Consider the following 13,044-nt stretch of genomic DNA (forward strand, 5'->3'; position numbering starts at 1 on the left):
TCACTACCTCTTTTTCTTTTTCCCTCTAAAATTTGCTTTCTATCCCAAAATTCATTCTCCCTCTCTGTTTAGACACACAGAGCGAAAAATATGCAAGAATGACATAAGTCCTGATTATAGTTATGTGGGATTTACAGGGAAAACAAATCAAATTGTCCTTTCTACAGATGAGCTCACACTATTCCATTTTTCCCATTGGAAACAAAAAGAAAAAGTCAGGGAAGAAATCCAAATCAGAACCTTTATTCCAATGCCAATAATTTATTTCCAACTTTTCTGCATCTCCAAAGAATTTCTTCCTCCAAACTTCTCACCATTACTTTCTACTCAGAAAACAAAAAACTCAGAACTGCAAACTCAAGAAGAAAAAACAAAGCTAGTTCAAAACTTTGACAGATGGCTATCAAAATATTGTATTTTACTTTGAATTCATCATTCTGACTCTTTTTTATTGCAAATAAAGATAAAGTAGGAGTCATGCTACTTCATGGTGTAAAAAGTGTATATAAACTGTGTAAAAATCCCCAATGGCTTCTTATTAAATTTAGAATAGAAACAAAACTCCTTACTATGAACTGCAAGGCCCCCAGATGTAACTGGACATGTCCTGTCACCTTTCCAGCACAAAAGCCTCTTTTGTTTCCTTGAACATACTTTGCCCTGTTCCTGCCTCAAGGCCACTTGCTGTCACTTCTGTCTAGAACACAGTTCACCCAGTACCCCTAGATCTTCAGAAGGCTGGCTCCCACATATCAGCCTCTTGGACATAAATGTCCTCCTCACCTACAAGTTCAGTCCCATCCAGACACTGCCACATTATCCTTTTTATTTTCTCCATAATATTTATCTCTACTTGAAATAATCTATTTAATTTCTTACTTGCTCTTTTCTGTCTAACTCAGTGGAATTTAAGTTCCAGGAGAGCAGGATACTTGTTTGCTTTGTACTCTTTACTCACAACACCTAGCTGAGTTCTATCATTGTATAGGTTCTTGATAAATATTTTTAGATGTATGATTTAATGAATACTTGCCTTTAATACAAAGGTAGTATTTTAAAAACACATTATTTGTAAAAAACACTAATAAATGAAATTTATCATGAGTTACCTACTCTTCCCTCATATATGGGTTTACTTTAATAATCTGTCTCTTCCTGAAATGACGTATCTACTCTATTAAAAACTGCGTGAAAATGGGGCCAACCCTGCAACCTCGTAATTAAGTTCGGCATACTTCGCTTTGGCGGCCTAAGTTTGGTTCCCGGGCGCAGACCTACATCACTTGTTGAAAACCATGCTGTGGCAGTGACCCACATACAAAATAGAGGAAGACTGGCACAGACATTAGCTCAGGGCAAATCTTCCTCAAGCAAAAAGAGGAAGATTGGCAATGGATGTTAGCTCAGGGTGAATCTTTCTTGGCAAAAATAATTGGGTGAAAATGGAAGAAATTACATTATTATCTCGTTAATACTCTTTTCATTGAGTAGGATTGTGATGCAATCTTAATTTTTTCTTTATAGTTTTCTGTTGTGCATTTATTAATAAGATTTATAAAAGAAAAACTTGGCACTATAACAATAATCAAAACGTAACCTAGGAGAGAAGAAGAGGAAAAGGAAAGCTAGAGAACATGGGAATATGAATTGATGGTGATAGGGTGATAAGAAAGCTTGTTCTGTACAGCTTACCCAATGGACTTTTGTCCCAATTCTCAGTGTATTCTCCAAATGCCACTTTCACCCTCAATGCCACATTCTCAAGTTGGTGATTTTCTAAGCTTGACTCACAGATCAGCATTCCCTGCTGCCATCTTGGTATTGAAGGATCTACCTTCTTCCTCTTCCCAGTGGAAACTTAAGGCCTTTTAAGGTAAAAATCAGTTAATTTGATGAACAAATCCATAGTAACTTGCTAAAAAGACGTATGCTTAAGGGAAAGCATCTTATTCCAGGGTCCTTCCACTCAGGTTCACATTTTAAAAAGTGACATTCAGTGGGTCATTTACTGCTTTGATTTATAAATAGATGAATATCTCTAATGGTAGGAGTATAAAGACAGCTAGAATGGAGAATTATTTGTTCTTTGTTTTATCCTAGTGAGTCTGGTAAGTTAGGGCATGCAGCGGCTCGTGGGGCCTTATGGTTTTCCTTTCAAGTGATCTGCTATAGGCTGTCCATTTATTCATTTATCCAACAATTTACTACCACTAATCTTCCTAGCCTTTCTGTGTGCTGTGTAACAGAAGGATAAAGTCACTAAACCGGAGGAGAATCACCCTTTACTTTAGGGACAAAGCCGTATAAACCCATAAACAGTGCTTAGAACACTTCCTGATTCTTTTTTGCGTTTTCCTTTGGCTTTCCATTAATCACAGTTCAGTTGCCATTTAATTATCTTATATCTCTGTTACATACTTTCAAGTGGGTGAATCTAAACAAGTAACATTAGCTCAACTATATGTGATTTTAGTAAGAATATCAAGTTCTTCCAGCTTCTTAAAGAATTTTGGCTGTAATCCAAGTCCCATGACAGATTAACATCTTTGACGTGATCTGATTTCTTGAAAACACTGGTATACACAGGGACTCTTGAACTTATTGCGTATGACCTTGCTTGGGTGATATGACACTAGAGAAATGGTAAATCTATTAGCATTTATGGAGTCTAATGCTGATTTAAAGTTCTATTTTATCACTAAGAAAGAAAATTTATGGGACCGGCTGGGTGGCGCGCGCTCTGCTTTGGCGGCCCGGGGTTCGCAGGTTCGGATCCCAGGCGCGCACCGACGCACCACTTGTCAAGCCGTGCTGTGGGCGCGTCCCATATAAAGTACAGGAAGATGGGCATGGATGTTAGCCCAGGGCCAGTCTTCCTCAGAAAAAGGGAGGATCGTCATTGGATGTTAGCTCAGGGCTAATCTTCCTCACAAAACAAAAAAAGAAAGAAAAGAAAAGAAAAAAAGAAAGTTTCTAGTCAATTCTTTTATATCATACATTGCAAACATATTGGTTATATCTTGGTTATGTATACATGCAAGTAGAAACATAAATGCCTAGTCAAAGAGTATTTCTGTTCTCTATGGGCTCTTAAATATGAGGAGATTTTGAAGATAGGGTGGAAAGAGATCTTTGAGAGCTGTGAGGCAACTTGGCAGGAAACCTAGCCAAAAGAAAGGGCATAGTGAGTGTGGAAATGAGCAAGCGAATTAGCCTGAAGAAGTAGGAGAGCAGGTAGAATTGGCAGAGGACCTGGCTGGGAGGAGCTGGGGGTGGGGACGATAAACAAAACTGATGTAGATCTTTGAAGACCAGTGTGTGAATAAAATGCATGTCAATGGTCCTGCCTAGGGGAGGAAAAGGCCCATAACCCGAAACAGGTCATTTGGCTAACAGGACTCTAGAGAGAATCCAAGTCAACCTTCTGAGTGCCAAGCAGACGGAGCTAATTAAAAATATATAATTTAGTAACAAGCGGGCTTGCGATGCAAATATGAAAGAAACCGAGTTATACATAACTGAATATGTAGTTTTATCTACCAGGCTGCTTCTTCCTAAAAAGATTGACGTAGTTACATGCAAGACACAGTGAAAATACTGAATATAAATTGGTATTAAAAATTGATGCCTCTGGTATACCCAGAGGTTAACTTGTTTTCCTATAACAAGGAAGAATGTCTGTGCATCTCAAATGCAGCCCAGCTTACTTTTCCCAGACAACTGCAACTTGACTACTCCAAGGGGCTTGATTTCCAGCTCGTCGATCCTAATTATTTCCCCTCCCCACTCAGGGTTAAATATACTTTAATGGATCTTAAATCTGCCCGACAAAGAGGCTGACTTAGAGACTCCTCTTACCCATGACATACAATTATTAATTAATGAGGGTCAGCTGCATAAGGGGATTGCGGCTGCTACGAGTAATAAGGGGAAGCATTGCAGGCTGAATTATGCACTGTAGAACCGGAAAGAATATATTTTATTAGAATCATCAAAATTTCCTGTTTCCAAACTAATTAAGTTAACTCTTTCTGTAGTTTAAACAAATTGTGTTTATGTCTTTCAGGTTACTGCAATTTCCTTCTAGCAAATAAAATGCCTGCGTCTTTTCATTAAGAGCAATAAGCTTCCTTCCTACAACAGTTAAACTCTGTTCTGGCATCACAGTTTATCCTTTTTTACTATTGGGTGAGGGTCAAGTAGAGTGTGCGTCGTTAATCTTTGAAGCTTTAGTCAGTGTTGGCAGCCCATAGTGACTGAGAAGCTAGCAGAAATCTCTATAGGCTCTCCAATCCTCTTTCCCAACTGAAGAAAAATGCTTTGCGAAAGAGTGACAATTAACTTAAACCCGGTTTTTCCCCTTTGGGACATTCTTTCCACCTGAACATACTCTGGTTATCTAATATTATTTGAGACTTTATTTGAGAATGTTCATCTCAGGAGAATATTCTTTTGAAGTTTGAGATCTTATTAAAACAAAGGGTGTCTGATGACCTTAGCTTCAACCAACTGAACTGTATCACAGACCAGATGTCCAGAAACTCTTGGAGAAAAGATCTTTTCGAAAAACAAAACAAAACAAAAAATCACAATGATTCAAGCTAAATATATTGACTTGTTTCCATTAGGGATATCACAATTGTTGGAATGCATTCTTAATATGAATTTACAATGTAGACCTCCTTGTCCAACCACTGGGCTAGCCAGATATGCTGATTATGACTCTCACACTTGCCTTCCCTTTAGAGATAACTAGAGTCATGTGGACTTATTCCAGCCTCTACTGAACTCTATGTCTGGGTTCCAGCCAACACAGGACAGGAACAGGAAGCCCCCTTACAGATGCACGTATTCGTTGACTTTCACCCTGTGGTTTTTCGTTAAATTATTGCCCATTACAATGTAAAATCTTAGAGGCCAGAGATAGTCTACTTAATTTGCTTTGCATGGCAGCTTCTTTATATGCAGTGTATGTTAGAATTTAAAAATTACTTGATAATTTTGATGAGATAAAATGGAATAGTCTCTGTCAATTTCCTGCTCAAAGAAGTATGTCCTTATAAGTTAGAACAAATTTTAGTGTGTTGTTAAATAATACAGTTTAGCAGCTTTTTAAAATAGGATAGCTGTCTTTGCTAGCTTCTAGAATTCACTCATTGTTTTAGCCTAACCACTTGAAAGTCTCATCTGTGACAGTTCATTCCCCCTGTCCTTTGGCCCATTACTCCTCTGTGCTTGTCTCTGAGGCCTGCTCCATGGTTATTGTTTCCATCGTCCACTCCAACAATCTGTAGGTCTGTTCTCTGCCCCTCAGGCAGAAACATTCCCAGGATGTAAAATCTCCATATTGCTTAGCCAACTACACCCTTAAGTCTTCTTTAGCACTGTTCATCACTCTCTCTTCTCCTATCTTTCTATGTTCCTTCTCAACAAAGGGACACAGATGTCTGATTTCTTAAAGATACAACAGAAATGGGTGTGATTTGAAGTAGAGTAGAAGAAATGTTCTGAATTTGGAGTCTAAAAATATCACCTAACATTCTGAAATCAGTTTGTATGAATTTATGACAATAGTTACCAATTTGTTTGCAGATTTTGAAGCGGATAAAATACATTTGTGAAGTACAATGTTCACTTTGCTAAGCTTACAGTTTATTCATAGTATATTGATAAGAGCTCAGGCAGGATTATTTACACAAATAAAGATCATCATTAGAAATGAAGACTATGAAAACTGTAAGATCATTTCAGAAAAGTTTTGTCTAGTTAATCTTTAAAAGTCTGTGACTGCCAAGTATCAGATATATAGGCTTCTTCAAAGAATCTTTCTTCTCTCTCTCTTGTCCCAAATGGCCTGATGTCAAGAACCAAAGTTCACATACTTAGTTGATTCAGCATGAAAGCTTCAGGATTCTTTGACTATAGCTTTCACACAAGTTAACCTTATTGCAATTCAGCTGATTACAGTAAATGTCAAATGCAAATTAATTTTTTGGCCACCCTACAAAATGGAATATGAAGTTAATGTTAATTTTTTAGAGAACTGGATATAATTCTGCAAGGCTGGCCTCCAGTCTTATTGGTGAATGAAATTCAATGTGGTTTTAACTTCTCTCTTTTCATGTCCTTCTCTGGTTTCCTCTCATCATAACCTCTGAGTCCAGCTCATGGAAATCTTAAGCTACTTCCTGGGTGGAAGAGAACTTTCTCTTGGGACATAGTCTTGACATATCCACGGCAGGCTACCTTTTCACACTTAGCATACCCTTAGTTACATCTCCACATATATCTGTTTAAAGACCTCTTTTCAGAAACGAACGTAGTTTATAGCACTATATAGTGCTAATATAAAACAAGAAGCCCCTAATCTGTCCACTCTCAATTTTCACATACTGGAAAGAGCATGCACCTTCTGGAATAAAAGGCAGCTCCTATTTTAACACCATTGTTTCGCTTTGGAACTTGAGATGGTCTTGTTCTAAAATCAGTTAACTCAGCATTCTTTCCTTTCCACATTTGGACTTTATGCAATTTCACATTTTTCCTCCCCAAATAAATGATTCTGTGTGTAAAGACTGGCTCTGCTTTAGGGTAACACACAGGGCCTGCTCCAGTGTTTGCATATAGCAGACGTTTGAAAAATAGTTAACTGTTTTTGTTGTTATCAATGAATAGTAACAGTGGTGTATTAATTTTCTCAGAAAACATATGTGCTTTTAGATAAAGCCTTGTCCTCTCTACCCACAAAAGAATGGCTTTGGTGAATATTCAGACATCCTGCAGGTTTGTTGAAGAGATATCTTTAGACAGGGGAGCAGTTCTGTACATCTCAATTCACAGCATGGAAAGGTAACTGTTTTCAAAATTAAATGTGCTAATAAGACGTGTTTAAATAAACTGAGTCTTAACTTTAGGGTTATAGTTACTTGCAAAAGGTCAAGAATTGGACATATAACCCAATATTTGTATCAACATGGAGAGATTATTTGAATAATTAATTCTAACAATTAATTACTCGTATGAAGGATTATATTATTCTCTACTCTCCCTTTAACTTTGCTTTTATACACACTAGGCCTTTAGTCAACAAGCCCCACAATATTATTGAAATCTCTGGGGAAAAGTTCCACACTTATTGCTTAATTATTGCTATCCTGATTGTGGTAGGTGTGAAGAAAGAACCCAAGAGAGCAGTAGAAACTTATCACCTTAATGCTAAGGGACCTTCATAAAAATGCTTCTGTCTTTGTTCGTGTTAATTAAAGGTGTCAGTAAAATCAACTGAGGCAAATGCTAAAATAATTTTCCTTGAGAGTTCTTTCATTTTCTTTTTCTCCTTGTTGAAAAATAACAAAACAGTTTAGCTACTGGGCATATATTATTGAAGATTTTTAGATACATTATCTGATGCATGAATGAGGACAGTTATGGGCCAATCAATTTAAGCAACAAGGTTATTATTTCTGAAAGTATTATTCTGAAAGTATTTCTGCATACTGATAATATGGTGAACATGACTATTGTTGCATTGTTAGTAACACAGTATCTTGTACTTGTATAGCTCTTTGACTTATGGTAGTTTATCCACTTAAAGATTTCAATGGTTAACAACATTCATTCACTCACTCAAAAAAAATTGTTTCTTGAGTTCCTACGATGTGCCTGGCACTCTTCTAGGCCCTGGAAACACAGTAGTGACAAAGTATGACAAGACAAGCAAAAGGAAAACGGGACAGTCGGAAAGAGGGAATTAAGTGAACTACAGTATATTTACTGGAATGCTCTCAAAATGGAATAGTTTTATGCAAACTAGATATTTACACTAACACAAAAAATATGACCCACTTCACATTTAAAGAAAAATATTTTGAGCATAACTTATTTTACATGTAGGTCATTGAATTAACTGATTGTATAAAATGTGTAAGAAAGCAAATGTCAACGACATGGCACCACGGTTTGGGAAAGGAATAAACACATTACTTTCTCATCATATAATTGTGTTTTGAATTGGAAATTATAATAAATGTAAAATCCTAGTAAATTATAAATTAAACAATGTGAGTTAAGCTGTTATCCAAACTCATACAAGCTGTTCCTAGCTTCATAAATCTCTACTTTGGAATTGTGAACAGAATAACTGAATAGTGCATATTGATTTAAAATCAGAGCCTTTTTTTGTAAGTTGCATTTTCACATATAAGCTTAAAGACAATGAAAGATAGAAAGTAGGTTGCCAAAAGTAAGAAACTTTCCAAAGCCACTTTCCTGAGGTAAGGATTGCTCATGGTGCAAAAGCTCTTTCCCTAGGGATTCATGTCACATCTGCCTCACAGCTGACCCCCCCAGATGGGCCCTCTTTCATGCAGTATCCATTTGCTTGATTTATAAATGACTAATTAGCTCTTGTTTTCCTCCTCTTCAACAACAACAACAACAACACACACACACACACACACATCTTGTCTTTTGAAGATACCTTGAGTTTCGCTTAAATTGCTAATCGAAAACAGCTTCAACTCTATTCCGTCAACGCCACTTCTTTTTATAAATATTTAAATTATCACATGTAAAAGACAGAGAGAGACATAAAAACAGAGAGACAGAGAAAGAGAGAGAAAGTGTGTGCGGTTAAAAGAATTTTGAAGTGGATACTTACGAACTCTTTCCAACACACGTACTTCTTTGACATAAGGTGAAATGGGGAGGGCCTCAAGTGGCCTACCTGCAAGCTCTCCTCCCTCTCTGCTTCCGTGGAAAAGATTCCGTAGCCAAACAATGCCCCCATCCTATGGGTCAAGTGCAGTTCCCACTTATCTCTAAGTAGCAAGTTTCAGTTCCCTGACAGCTGGCAGAATTAGTCAAACCAATCACATCCTCCCGCGGGAACCAGGAGGCAGTCCACTCTTTTGACACTACAAAGCCTGCCTCCCACAGCCTCTGGTTTCTCACTGTTTCGAAGTGCAACCTCTGTGTGGCCCTGTATGGCATGTGGCACCCTCCTTCCCTGGCCTGTGAGTAGATGTGACTAATAAACTTCTGCTGTCAATCTAGTCTGTCCAGTGTCGGATGTCCTGTGTTCAGCCAAACCCATAACCTAGACTGAGAAACCCCCTCTCACCCATGGGGTGAACAGAAGGCAATAAAACACTATTACACTGTGATATACATCAGAATTTTAAATATGATAAAAAGATATCTCAAAAAATCCAGGCACGGATATTTGAAAACTATCCACTTCAATTCTTATATCACAGGGGCGGCCCCATGGCTTAGCGGTTAAGTGCGCACACTCTGTTACTGGCCGCCAGGGTTAGGATCCCGGGCACGCACCGACACACAGCTTCTCAGGCCATGCTGAGGCGGCGTCCCACATACAGCAACTAGAAGGATGTGCAACTATGACATACAACTATCTACTGGGGCTTTGGGGAGAAAAAGGAGAAAAAAAGGAGGAGGATTGGCAATAGATGTTAGCTCAGGGCCAGTCTTCCTCAGCAAAAAGAGGAGGATTGGCATAGATGTTAGCTCAGGACTGATCTTCCTCACACACACACAAAAAAATTCTTATATCACACTCAAAAATATATTAAGGGATTACCTGAAAAAAAAGACACGCATAAAATTAGAAGAAAATAGTAATAATTATTTTCAAATTTCTTGAGGAAAGGGGAGACTTTAAAATGTAAGTGATAGAAGAGATAAAAAAGGTGATACAATTTTAAAATTTCTATATGTCAAAAAACATAAAAAACAAAATAAATACAGAGTAAAAGAAGCAACAAAAAACAGGATTTAAATTTCTGTATATCATAAACCATAACAAATAGAATAAAACATTTGAACATTTGAGAAATTTTGGAAAATATTCGAGAACATATGACAGGCATATATCAAGATAGCTTACGAATCAATAAGAGAAAGCCAATTGCCACATAGAAAAAGCAGAAAATTGATGTGAGCATATAAAGCACAGTAAAAGAATTGTAATTTGTTTATAAATATATAACTTTCTGTTTCATGAGTAATTAAGTCTAGCATTTCCTCTACAAGCAAGATTCCATTTTTCCTGCCTGAGTAGCAAAGATTTTAAAAGTGCATACATTCATTTACTAGTGAGTCAAATGAGAAAGGTCATTTCCGAGTGAGCGTATATATTGCTAAATCTTTATAGACAGTAGTTTTTATATATTAGATAAATATTTTCATACCTTTTGATTGATTAATAAGAGACAAGGAAAAAATTATACGAGATGGTTATCACAGCATAATTTATGACAATGAAACAATGGAAACAGTCTTATTTTCAACAACGAGGGACTACTTGGAACTACACTGAGATACATACAAATGATGGAAAACCATACATCCATTAAAAGTTATGTTTTATGAATAATTTTGTAATGTAGTGACATGTTATGATATGTTATAAAAAATAAATTATGATGAACTTCATATAAACAACCTTTTAACTATGATGGTGAAAGATATTCCTAGATGGAAAATTGTTAAGAAATTATCAAAATTCTAACAATTGTTATCTTTGGATGGTACATTTGAGACGCTTTTCATTACAATAAATTATCTGCACGTTGTAGTTTCTCCAGTGAACATGTGTTGTTATTATGTAAAAAAATCAACTTGATAACCAATATTCTTTTTTTGAATTTAGAAAAAAAGTACAGCATTGGGTCAAATGCTTCAGTAATTACCAAGTGATGGAAGATACAAGATGTGATATTTTCTTTGACAAAGATAAATTCGTTTGTTACATGAGAACTATAAGAAGGAAGTCAATGAGCATAAACGATTCCAAGAAGTTTCTGAGTAAAGAGTAGAGGGGTTTGGGGGATTTTTTTCTTAACTTTTGCTTTGTTTTTGTTTTGTTCTGTTTTGTTTTATTTTTTGAAGACTAAAGATATTTACTGAAGCACTTTCTTGGAGGAGACAGATGGATGCAGTCCAGAGCAAATGCACAAGTCAAGGTTTAAAACCCAATGGAAGGATAAATGCTTTTTCTTTAAAGAAAGAAGGACAAAAGATGAGGATGAGTGAGGACAGAGACAAAATTTTAATTGGAGAGGAAGTATAAATAAACTGTGTGAGGGGTGCCCTCTATTGCGTGGCAAAGCTTCCAATCATGTCATCATCAGAAAGTGAGGAAGATGCAGTGAGATGAGGGCCTATGGAGGGCCTAGGATTTGAACAGTGGCTACTGGGATTGGAATGAGAGCCGCCCACTGGCTCATGGAAGGGTGGCTGAGCAGTTCTGAAGGCCTAATGGATACTGGAATTAGTGAATACCTCTATCTTGGAATCCATTTTTTCTTCAACACTATCTGGTTATAAGAATGGGTCAAATGCATGAAAATGGTGTTTTTAGGGTTAGAGGATTTTCAAAGTGATTGTGTGAAAATTTCAAGGGCTGATAAATTTGAGGAAGTTGGTGGGAAGGTATTTAAAATGTACATTTGAGATAAGGCTAGGTAGATATAGAAGCAAATCTGGAAGGAATTCAATAGACTGGATATTGGAAAAAGCAGCCAAGGGCTGTGTGCCATGAGACAAATGAAGAAATATTGTGAGGGCTGGAGAGTGAGGGAGCAGGAGTTCTTCTTTTACCACAGTTGCCGAGGGAAACAGAACCATGACCCACTGTCTTTTTGACACTAGCACATATCCCCAAATCTGATATATACAGTCACTTCCTGAATAAAAAATAACTTAAACATCCCCAGATAGAGTATATATTTAAGAATTTCAGAAAACCTCCCCATTTTTAGCAGTTCTTTCTCTATATTAGGTAAGACTTTTGTTTTTTCAACTGTTTAGGTCTAGTGTTTAGTAACAATTTTTCTTAACTAGCACAAAATTTTCTGAAATCTGCATTTATTAGAAAATGAGAGGATTATGGCTTTAGAAGAATTGGCCCTATTGACACTGGTGTTTACAACCTCAGTGGCCCTCAATATCTCTGCATATCCCATTGTATGGCAGTATTTCCCAGCTGGGTGAACTTCCTAAATAGAAAACCTATTATTGCATTTATTGCCAAGTCATTTATTACAGAAGTCTTCACCATTCAATTGTCTGCAGTCAATGAAATCATTTTGTCACATGCAGTAATTTATTTTAAAAAAAGACAAAATTTGAGTACAATCTAAGAGAATAGATGAAGGGAGAAATGTAATGTTTCCTAGATTAATTTATCAAGTTTAGTAGATCCAATGATTTCTGAGAATCATGTGAATTAACGTATAATTTTAAGGTCAAAAGTTCATTCACAGGTTTTAGTGATGATACAAACTCCTTTAGCATCTCTTTAATTAGGTAAAATCTGAGTATCTGTGAATGGTTTTAAAATGACCTAAAAATGTAATTCATCATAACTAAGGTCATATTTGGATTTAGATGTCAAATTTGGATGTATGGGGAAGAGCTATTCACCAATGCACTAATTAAGATACTATCTGAAGTTCTATTTCAACAATCAAAGATTTATTAACGTGAAACTTAAGTCTTGTGGAAAGTACCAAGAAAGTACTGCTTGGTTTTGGGCTTTGGCTAAGGAATTTAAGACTGCAATTATGACACCAGTATCTAGTAATGATACTAGTGAATAATTTTAAAAAAGAGGCCTCAGGTAACCCAAATCATTACTGCTAGTATAGGAACATTAAAAAAATTCTACTAAGTCGATATGCAAGATAAGCACACACATGAGAAATCTACAGAGATGTTTAGGCTGGTGTAAGTAGGCATGTGTTTGTGTGGGTGTGCATTTCTTCTATATAGATTTTGCTGATATTTGCTTAAAATATTATTCACTGTAACTCAAACTAATATTTCTTGAGTATTATGGACTTCCTTGCTACTAATGGTTAGCTAAAGCCAATTCCATTTTACTTTATTTTTTTAATCTAAGGCTGCATATAGCTGAGCTATTGAAAATAATAGTAACTGTCATTTGTATGCGATCTTTATGACTTAGAAATAATTTTTACATTTAATTTTTATGTGACAACTCTTTACATGACTTAAACC

The sequence above is a fragment of the Diceros bicornis genome, chromosome 10 (genome assembly GCF_020826845.1).
Source record: "Diceros bicornis minor isolate mBicDic1 chromosome 10, mDicBic1.mat.cur, whole genome shotgun sequence".
NCBI lineage: Eukaryota > Metazoa > Chordata > Mammalia > Perissodactyla > Rhinocerotidae > Diceros > Diceros bicornis.